Source organism: Engraulis encrasicolus, chromosome 24 (assembly GCF_034702125.1).
Source record: "Engraulis encrasicolus isolate BLACKSEA-1 chromosome 24, IST_EnEncr_1.0, whole genome shotgun sequence".
NCBI lineage: Eukaryota > Metazoa > Chordata > Actinopteri > Clupeiformes > Engraulidae > Engraulis > Engraulis encrasicolus.
The window spans coordinates 11526065-11533756 of NC_085880.1; the positions used below are offsets into that span (position 1 = coordinate 11526065).

Sequence of the window (7692 nt, forward strand, 5' to 3'; positions counted from 1 at the left end):
GTGCAATGTCACCCCAGCACAGGCCCTGGCCTTCACATCAGTGCCAAACCAATAGGCAGTGCAGAAATGCTCCCTACTAGTTAAACTAGACCACCGGGGCGTAATGTCGGTCTACTTCTTTTCTTTTGCCTGGCACGCAATTTAGCCTTGAAACATGTCGATAAATAACCAAGGACAGACACAAAAAATACTACAATAGCTCAGCATACCTTACGAGAACATGCCAAGGTGGCTGTGATCTCGGTGTGCAGGGTAATCCCAATGTCAATATTGGCCCTCTGTGTCATAGAAGTAAGACGAAAAACAAGTTTCAGTGTTGTAGTTTTATTTTGTGTCTGGTTAAATTAATAAGCCAATAGCCTATATGTCTAATATATCATTCATCACTATCACCATGTTTTCATTGAACAAATAATCACTTCTAGTTATTTAAAATGGTCATTTATTTAAACTGCGTGTACTGCTTAGTGTAAACATAGTAGTATCCGCAGTTATCTACGAATGCGTCGTGTGTGATAATTGCAGCCCTTGCTGAAAGTAGAATGATGCCAGAAATAAAAGCATGATGCCAGAACGCACCGCATTTCCATAATGACGATACGAAAGGAGCGCACAAATGTTGTTCTTCAACATTTTCATAATAAATACAAGTTCATAATACATTCCAAATGGGTTTCTTCTAAAATTTGGACAGATGCAATAATATATACTAATTAGCCTAAATTAATCTATTAACAAAATGCAAACTTTTATGTTGCGTATCGTGGAAAATCGCGCCCCCCGTCCTGTTTTCTTAATCGTTCCTCCAGGTGTCCTGGGTAGGCGAGGTTACAGGGGTAGTTCGACTCTCTCACTTCGGGTAGGCTAAGCCAGTCTGAGCAGCGGAGTGGGAAGTGGAATAATGCACCTGTTCTTCTTCGCCGTTGGCCGACCCCAATGACTACAGTACCCACGTAACATTGCGCTTGTCTCCCTCTTTCTCTCTTGCTCCGTGCTCTGCGCCAGTCTGTTCGAGGAACCAGTTCGCTTGGCCTTTTTTCTGCCTTCTCACTGTTGCCTGGTGTCAACCTACGCCGCGAAGAGACATCCCTCCCTTTTCCTCCCTCAGAGGTTGTTTCCAATTTGCCTTCGCCTTTCTTATCGTCACTACCATTGGCTTTTGCGCTGCCAGTCAGACGCTTCCTTTTAGCAGGAGAGTTGAGTAGCAACAGCTCGGAAACATCTGGCTGCCGCAGCTCCTCGCTCTCCGCTCGCTTGCCCCGTCTTTCCTGCCACTGCAGGTTGTTATGGAAAGCTGTTGAAAGTCAATCTAGTTATTTTTCAACCCGAGGAGGATCCGGAGGAGGAAACAGGAACATATCGGATCTCCCTGTCTGTAAGTCCCTTTAATATCGTTACCTCTTTGGGCAGATGAAAGAAGGCAAGCCTGGCTTGTACGGGCGAAAGAAAAGTAACGATCCTTTTCGAGCGGCTGTTGTCTTTGCACATGAAATAGTTGCTATGTTAGCTCCTCGGAGATCGAGCTGTAGTGTGTTTTGGCGAAGCATCTGGGCCTGCCGCAAGAATTGTAATACGCCAGGTTCAGTGGATACTTTTATTTTGTTAGCCGCGCGCTAGCTTTCCCCGACTGAGAGAGTGGTCAGTGTGTGCGGAGGTTGCGTGAGTCTTGTGAGTGTTGGTTGTGTATTTCTGCCGACCATGTCCATCTCGTAGCCTGGGATCAGCTTCTTGCGCGTGTTTTCCCCGAAGGAGTACCGGGGAGATAGCTTCCTAACGACGCAAATCAGCAGCGAAGCTCAGTCGGTTGAAGTTTTACAGAAGTAACATTAGCCAGTTATTATCTCTCCGCCGTGTCTTTCCAGCCCAGTAGAATATGTTGTTGGCAAACAAGTTTATTCTGAATATCTGTACAGATTTAGAGCCGCACGTAGCACCGGACTGAAGTAATCTGAACTGAAATAATCGCATTGATGTCGCCTACATCTGTCAAAACGATCCTCTTAGTAATAAGCAAGTATCAGGCTACACTGCGCAGCTGAAAACGTATAAAGGCTAATTATTAGACACATCCACTAAACAGCTTGAGGAAATCTTGTTCAAAGGCAGGAGTTTATTTAGCTTTTTACAAATGCATTTCAATGCCAGCAGTCATCAACAGATGAATGGTTGCTTTTATTCTTGTTTTATACTTTTACGCACGAGCCATATTCTGCATTATCTACAAACTTGTAAAGCTGTGGTGTAGGTTGATAAAATAACTTGTCAACTGTATCTACCACTGCTCCTTGAAGCCCGTAGTCCAGTCCTTTCGTAGCCAATGGAAGCCCAACTTATTGTCAGGGACCTGTTTGTACGCTGGTTCAAACACGTGCGTAAATTCTACCAAATTATTCATTTATGTGCTTAGTTATTGTATGATTTCATTTTAGTTTTATTTTTTTTAAAGAGTGGCTTATCACATTTGCTTTAAACGCTACGTTTGGGCACTTGCTTGTTAGGTGAACATATTTGGAAAACACTTTTCCCCTCCACAAGTGAGACCAAAGTCGGAGTAATAGTAGGTTACCATGGCTATTGTCTTGTTGGGTAGCCTACAACACTGCAGCTTACTAATGCGCTCCCTGTCCGCCACTTGTCCTGGCGGTTTGGTGAAATGAATGACGGTAATGGTGCAGTCACTGAAGCAGAAAGAAGTAGAAAACAATATCAGCTGCGTGGATCTGTCAGTTGCAAATGTGCTGTGTGTTGGTCTTTGTTTATGGTGAAGGAGAGGGGGAGAGAGAGGGAGATGTAGAGAGTAGAAGAAGGTGGAGAGAGAGAGGGAGAGAAAGAGAAAAAAACTTGAGGGTATTTAAATTCTCTGTACAGGAAACTAGGTTAAAAAAAGTGTCGGTTTTCACAGACCTATTTTCCAAAGTTCTCAATTGCTGCGAGATTAGAGGACAGAGTGTGTGTGCTTGCACGCGTGCTTGTGTGAGAGAGTGTGTTTGTGTAAAGTGTGTGTGTGTGTGTGTGTGTGATGGGGGAGTTGGCCAGTTTTTACACAGGAGAAGCACCTCACTACATTTTCTCCCTCTCTTCCTCCCTCCCTCTCTCCGTCTCTCTCTCTCTCCCTCTCCACACGGGTGTGTGTGTTTTTGGTCTTTTTTTAAAAGGGGGAGAAAGAGAAACAAAGTTGTATGGAGGAGAGAGAGAGAAAGACACAGAGAGAGAGAGAGAGAGAGAGAGAGAGAGAGAGAGAGAGAGAGAGAGAGAGAGGGAGAGCAAGAGAGAGGGAGGCTGGTGGCAAGAGTGTAGAGAAGCGGCATATGGCAGTAAGAGGTGCACAGCTGGAGGTAGCATTTCCATCTGAACATGATGTCAGAGCAGCTGACAGACTGCCATCCACCCCCCCCTCCCTCCTCCCTCCTCTCCTCCCCCCCCAGTCTTTTATTCTAACGCACAGACTGTGTGTGTGTGTGTGTGTGTGTGTGTGTGTGTGTGTGTGTGTGTGTGTGTGTGTGTGTGTGTGTGTGTGTGTGTGTGTGTGTGTGTGTGTGTGTGGAGAGAGAGAGCTGTGTGTGCAGGAGGAGCTATCTCATTCCTCTCCAACATCTCCTCCACTTTGCATCTGTCTCTCACAGTTTGAGTTTTTTTTTCTCGCTCCCCCTCTCTCTCCTCCTCCTCCTCCTCCTCCTGATCTCTCTCTCTCTCTCTCTCTCCCTCCCTCTCTCTCTGTCTCTATCACTCCCTCGCTCCTCTCACTCTCTCATTGCAAAGGAGTTGCTTACAGCAATACTTCACTATCACACTGGACTGAGGCGAGTTCATGTATACCGCAGGTAGGCTTGCGTGTGGATGGGGATGGGGATGGGATGGCATGACTGCGTGTGGATCTTGTGTATATCTAGCTGTCTATCCATGTGTGTGTGTTTGTGTACGTATAGATGTGCTGTGAATTGTGTGGGAGTGCATGTTTGTGGGAGTGTGTGTGTGTGGCTGTTTTTACAATGAGCTCCGTGACTACAGGGGCTTGTTTGTTAGCGGTCAGCAGAGTTGTGAGTGGGGGAGTTTGAGGGGGCAGGAGAGAGGGAGAAGAGAGAAGAGGAGAGAGAGAAAGGAGTGCTGCTCCGTGATCCAGAAAAAAAGAGAGAGAAAGAGGGAAAGAGAGAGTGAAAGAAGGGAAGAAAGAGTGTGGTTGTGGAGCTGGGACTATGGCCGGAGCCCTGGTGCTGTGGCTGGAGCCCTGTGTGCTGTGGAAGTGGGAATGGGAGAGGGAGAGGGAGTGCGTCTGGATGGGCTAAGGGCTGCCTGGGACGGGGCTGCCTGCGCTGGGGTAGCAGTTGTTGTGGGGACGTGACGGCTGGGGGCTGGGGGTGAGTTAGCTGGCTCCGGAGGTTGAGACTGAAGGTTGGGTGGAAGCTGAGTAGAAGGCATCCTGGAGAGCTTTAGAGAAACGGCTTTTTGTCTAGTTCTTTTTGTTTTGTTTTTGTTTTGCTGTGGTGTGATGTGATGTGATGTGGAGTGTTGCACGGTTAGTTAGACTGATAGACAGCTAGCTGGATGGAATGGATGGGTGGGTGGAACGGACGGGAGTTCCGAGGATGTTTTGAATGAGGACTTAGCACATTCTTTTACTTCTGCTATTTTATATTCCTATGGAACTATACCTTTAAGATGGTTTTGAAACATTTTTGCTATTCACTATTCCTAATGAAGAGGGAAAAAATATTTCTATTTAAAACTTCTGTTTTCTCTTTATTATTAACATATTTTAACGTTGATTCATAGTAACCATGTTTTTATTGTGAAATTTTGTCTAAATTGAATTCGGAGAACATCTACAAACCATTCCTTCCACTCTACAAGTGCTATAAAGTAATTAAGGGGAAAAAACAGAGTGTGTTTTGACAATGCTGTCAAGAAAAACAAACGCAAAACAAAACTTAAAAAGACCCAACAAAAAAAACCCAGAAGACCATAAAAGACATGTGCGTGTGTCGGACACTTGTCTTTTTCTCTCTCTTTCTCTCTCCCTCTCTTCCCTTCCCGTTGGCGACTAATTTAGAACTTGCAGATTTGAGCAGCCTGAATTGGCTAGACAGCTGTAATCGCACTCCTCCTAGTCTTAATCTCTTTATCTGGGCAGCAGCTGCCATATGGCCCCAGTCAGCTGGATCAGATGTTTGTAAGCTTCCTTCTCCGGCCCTCCCCTCCCCTCTCCTCTCCCCTCTCCTTTCGCAGGCAGGCAGGCAGGCAGGCAGGCAGGCAGGCAGGCAGGCAAGGCAAGGCAAGGCAAGGCAAGGCAAGGCAAGGCAAGGCAAGGCAAGGCAAGGCAAGGCAAGGCAAGGCAAGGCAAGCTTCCTTCTCCGGCCCTCCCCTCCTCTCCTCTCACAGGCAGCCAGGCAAGCAGGCAGGCAGGCAGGCAGGCAGGCAGGCAGGCAGGCAGGCAGGCAAGGCAAGGCAAGGCAAGGCAAGGCAAGCTTCCTTCTCCGGCCCTCCCCTCCCCTCCTCTCCTCTCGCAGGCAAGGCAGGCAGGCAGGCAGGCAGGGCAAGGCAAGGCAAGGCAAGGCAAGCTCCTAATTTGATCGCGACTACCTTACGCACAGAGCGGCCGGCTGCCTTATTTTTAGCCATCTTAAGGATTAGGATTGATGTAGACTACAGGGCACTTAAAGTGATTGTATAGTAAATCTGCTGTAGTGGTGGCGGTGGGTGGTGTGTGTGTGTGTGTGCGGGGGGGTTGGGGGGGGGGGGGGTGACAGTGGCGGCCCTGGCGTGGTGCTGGTCGGGTGTGTACTGTATGTGTAGGGACAGCGGACACTGCTGGTAGGTGGCGTGTGAGGACTGTGTCCCAGTCGGTCTCGGAGTGTGGTGGTGGGGGTGGTGGGGTCGGCAGTGTCGGGTAAAATAAGTTTGTGTGTGTGCGTGTTATGGGGGGAGGGGTGTTGTGTTCCTGGAGAGACCTTAGTGGAGTTGCTGGCTTGGTTTGGGGCAGACAAAGTGGGGGGGGGGGGGGGGGGGTGTGACCAGGCAAAGGGATGGGGTCGTGTGAGTGTGTTCATGTTGGGGTGGTGATTGCTGGACACCCCTCCCTCCTCCCCGCTCTACGCCCTCGTAAACCCCCTCATTAAGGAAAATCTAAACTCTGGCTGAGTTGGGGGTGGTGTGTGTGTGTGTGTGTGTGTGTGTGTGTGTGTGTGTGTGTGTGTGTGTGTGTGTGTGTGTGTGTGTGTGTGTGTGTGTGTGTGGTGTGTGTGTGTGTGTGTGTGTGTGTGTGTGTGTGTGTGTTTGGGGTGGGGTGGGGGGGGGCAGGGTAGAGGATTGTAGAGGCGGGCGGGTTTGTCTCCCAGTCATACTGAAAAGGGGGAGATTGAAAAGAGTTCATTTGGGTGCAGCAGTAAATACGAGATGGGCGCTTTTCTTTTTTTCTCAGGGTTGGATGCCATTCTCTCACATAACAGGTGGAAGCGGGGCTTATTTTTCTCTAAATAAATCACACACACACACAAAATAAATGAATCTCACAATTGAACAGAAAAGTAATAAAAGAATATAACCAATAAAATCCTGAACTTTGCGTCCAGGATTTAGTGACAGGATTTGTTTTGGAATTTGTCAAGAGAATAAGTTGTTAGAATTGGAACAATTCCGTGGAGAATGTATTTCTTGGAATTCAGTGGAATTTATTGTTGGAAAATTGTCAGCAGAACCTGCTGCTGGAATTTGGCTGCCGAATTTTTCCCTGTATAGAATTTGGCATTGAAATTTACCTGCAGACTGCGTCAATGGAATTAGTGCGGTTGATTTTTTTGTCGTGGTGATGTTGTTTATGTGTGTTAAATGTAAAACACAAAGTAGCCCTAGGCAAGCACGCGGAAAGGTGTTTGATGTTGGGTGTGTCTGTGTGTGTGTGTGTGTGTGTGTGTGTGTGTGTGTGTGTGTGTGTGTGTGTAGAGTGCTGAAAGGTGTTGGTGTTGGGAGTGTGTGCGGTGTATTTTTGTGTACGTTGTGAGGATGTTTGTCTGGCTAGCCAGCACACAGACACCGACACGATACACAGGCAGGCACACTGGGAAAGGTGTTGCGTGTGTTGTTCAGATGTGTTCTTGGACACGGTGGAGATTTAAAGATAGACAGACAGAGAGAGACGGAGAGAGGGAGAGCTCACCTTAAAGTGAAGTGAAGTGCAGTGCGTCCCGTCCCGTCCCGTCCTGGCTTGGCCCCGACTGAGCTGCCTTGAGCAGAGCTGAGCGTGTGCGTTAATCTGTGTGTGTAACGGTGACGGTGGCGCGACGTGCGCTGGCTGCTTGGGGACAGGACGGCCACGTAGGCTGGTCGGGCGGACAGTGCTCGCGTGGGCTGCTGCTGCTGCTGCTGCTGAGGCTGCTACTGGTGCGGCCGCCTTAAAGCCTGTTACCTAAACAGCCCTGTCGTGCAACACCGCCACACACCACACCACAACGCAACACACCACTGGTAAAAATAACCAGTGCAAGGAGGATAACCAGGCAGTGTTTGTGTCTGTGTGTGTCTGTGTGTCTGTGTCTGTGCGTCTGTGTGCGTGCGCGTACTTGTCTGTGGGGGGGTACTGATGGAATAATGTACAGACATCTGTAAGATTCATGGAATATAAACCTCACACACGCACACATACACTCACACGCTCCCACACACAAGGACGCGCGCATTGCACATGCACATGCATATGCA

General features: G+C 48.3%; 1 protein-coding gene across 1 annotated transcript in view; it reads left to right on the forward strand.

Moving 5' to 3' along the window:
• Positions 1-959: 959 nt before the first annotated feature.
• The window catches only part of zbtb18 (zinc finger and BTB domain containing 18), a 14959-nt gene continuing 8226 nt past the window's right edge, over positions 960-7692 (forward strand). The window contains exon 1 of the mRNA XM_063192163.1: positions 960-1375. The gene's annotated coding sequence lies outside the window, so the exon portion shown is untranslated. The remainder of the gene's footprint in view (positions 1376-7692) is intronic.